Here is a 2,992-nt window from a genome sequence, read left to right as displayed (position 1 = left end):
TTTTCAGTTTCGAAAATTTTATTAACTATCCAATAATTGATTTTTTCTATATACAACAATGTTGTATAAATCTAACAGATAACATGGGTAAGTAAAATATTATATTGTATCATACAGTGAACGAATATTTTTAGTATGGATCGATAACTTAAATTTTTAACTTCCCGCTAAGAAAATTGAAAATTTTCAAAAATCGGGAAGTTATTGGTTTTACCCCGTTTTTCGAAAATCGAGTTCTCATTATATCTCGACATTTTGAGGTCCCAAGAAGCTTCCCCGAATGTTTCCGCGATGATGTCCGTATGTCTGTATGTGTGTGTGTGTGTATGTGTGTATGTGTGTATGTATGTGACCCTTTTAAAACTTTTGAACGGCTTGACCGATTTCTTCGTGGTTGGCGCCATTCAAAAGGGCTTAACCAAACTTAGATTTTGAACCTATTTTGGACCGATTCGGACCGGTAGATTTTAAGAAATCTCAAAAAAACTACAAAAAAAATTTTTTTGAAATGTGGTTTTTTTTCAATAACTTTTAAACGGCTCCACCGATCGATTCCAAAAATTAATCAGCTCTTAACATCAGAAAACCACATCGATCGCCGCCAGCCTGGTCAAAATCGGTTGATTCGTTCGTGTGTTATCGTTGTCGAAAGAAAACCGAAAAAAGTGTTTTTTCGAAATTACTTCAAAATTTTTGATTCGATCGATAAAAACTTAGAAGTTCGTAACGAGGCTTCAAAAACTGCGTTGAATGCCGTCAACCGCGTGAAAATCGGTTCATTCATTCAAAAGTTATTGCGGTTTGAAAATTCAAAAAGTTGTGTTTTATTAAACTGCCATTAGAGTTTTGATCTCGAAGAGCTCAAAATGACACAAAAATCATATTTTGAGCTTGAAGAGCTCAAAAACGTAATGTGTAATTTTAAGCGCTTAAGTACAAAATGAGCGGGAAGTTGCACGGATGGCCTTTAGGGTCAACCGTCGTCCTAATTTTTTTAGTTTGTGAAATGACAATTCTATTTTTAAAATTTACCCATGCTTCAAAATTCCACAACTACAGTGAAGGTAATCAATAGTTCCGTTCTCAAGCTAGACTACCGAGTGTGTATAAACCGTAAGCAGAACGGTTTTTTGAGGTTACAAATTTTTTTTCAAATTTACTTTGATTTTTTTTTTTATATGATATTTTATAATAGTAGTTCATGCTTTTTATTACGCGTATTATTTGATTATTATCAATTATCTTTATAATTTCTATTTAAAATTATTAAAAATAATCAGCACAAACTATAGTGACCCAGATTTTGAGATTTTAATTTTTTTCTTATGTAAAAAGCGGACGGCCAGAGACTAAATAATATATGGGTGCATGCTAATCTTATAATAGATGGGAAACTACAGTAAAAAAAAGATATTTGACAGCTTGCAATTACACACGCCAGGCGGCGCAAGAATAACTTTTACATGAACTACAGCTTAAAGGGGATAGTTTGCCACCGGAAATGTATTAAATTAAAATTGTCAATTTTTATTATAATTACAAAAAATACTGAAATCCGAACAAAAACAGTTTCACTGTAAAAAAATCACGCCAAGTCCACGTTCATTCCAAGACTATTAAGAAAAAAAAATTTTATTTCTTTACAAAAAGATATAAAATAAAAAATTAAAAAATCCAAGTAACCGATATGGTTGTATATGATTTTCGGAAATTAAAAAAAATTTTGTTGTAAATTTAAAAATTAAAAGAAACAATTTTGGAACGTACTTGGTGTGCGTCATTGTGTACTTCAATTTTTTTTAAAAGTCCTAGTAGATAGATTTTAGGAATTTCATAAAAAGTGAAATATTTCGAAACCACGCACACTAAAGTACCTTACTCCCGAGATATCAACGTCAAGTAATTTTGTGATCTTCAAATGCCTCTATCACAACTATTGCACTTATGCGATAATAATAATAATAATGCTTGTTTATTTAGTTTTTAGCTACAAAAATAATATGAGTAGACGTAAAGTAGGGTGGGGCGAGTTGATCGTAGGGGTAAGTTGTGCAATTGAAATATCTCGAAAACTAAGCAACTTACAACAAAAGTGTAAATGGTGAAAAGAAAGGGTTACGAGAGGAGAACACGTCGCGCGAAAGTCAACTGCCGTCCGATGTTTAGACTAACTGACAAAACGTTTTCTTTTTTTTTGCGTCAAAAAAAAACAGGTCTTTAGAATTTTTCTCCTACACTCGCTTAAAAATGCTATTTCGTGATCACGAAAGTATTCAAAGATGACTTAATGTTTGCCCTTTCGATTATATATGATTGTTTATTTTTAATTCTTATCATTTTTTTATAACCTAACTTTTATTTTGTTGCCTAAATTGGGGCTAGTTGAGCAAAGGCGCTAACTGCGTGTTAAACTAGCCCTACTAGATTTTCAATATTGAAAAATGAAATTTTTCTTTACTAAATTAATAATTATCAATTGATTTATACATGTGATGGTTTAATATAATGTGTAAAAATTAAAATAACATATTGATATTATATTAATAAATATATAACATAATTATAATTAATATTGTTATGTTTATAATTATTATTATAATCATAATTAAACGTATGTAGAATTATAATAAATTAAATATTTGCTTGTTAATTACAATTTTAGATAAGATCAAGTATTTTAAAATTTTCAATAGACTCAAATTTTATTAGCATACCGCAGACAATTTATTCACATGGATTTAGTCATATAATTATTGCAACTGATGTGACTGCTCGTTAGAAAATTAATCAATATGTATTATTCAACAATCATAATCAATGATGGATTACAAAAGTGTCAATTGTCAGCAGAGAAAACTTTTCTTCAAAACATTCCTCGGCGATCCATTGCAAATACGATTTTCTACTGTCAATGTGCTGACAATTGATTTGATATCTGTCAAAAATTATTCAATTATCATCAAGTAATTTTTTTTATCCATAAATTATACTA

Source organism: Cotesia glomerata, linkage group LG9 (genome assembly GCF_020080835.1).
Source record: "Cotesia glomerata isolate CgM1 linkage group LG9, MPM_Cglom_v2.3, whole genome shotgun sequence".
NCBI lineage: Eukaryota > Metazoa > Arthropoda > Insecta > Hymenoptera > Braconidae > Cotesia > Cotesia glomerata.
Note: the sequence above shows the minus strand (reverse complement) of the source record.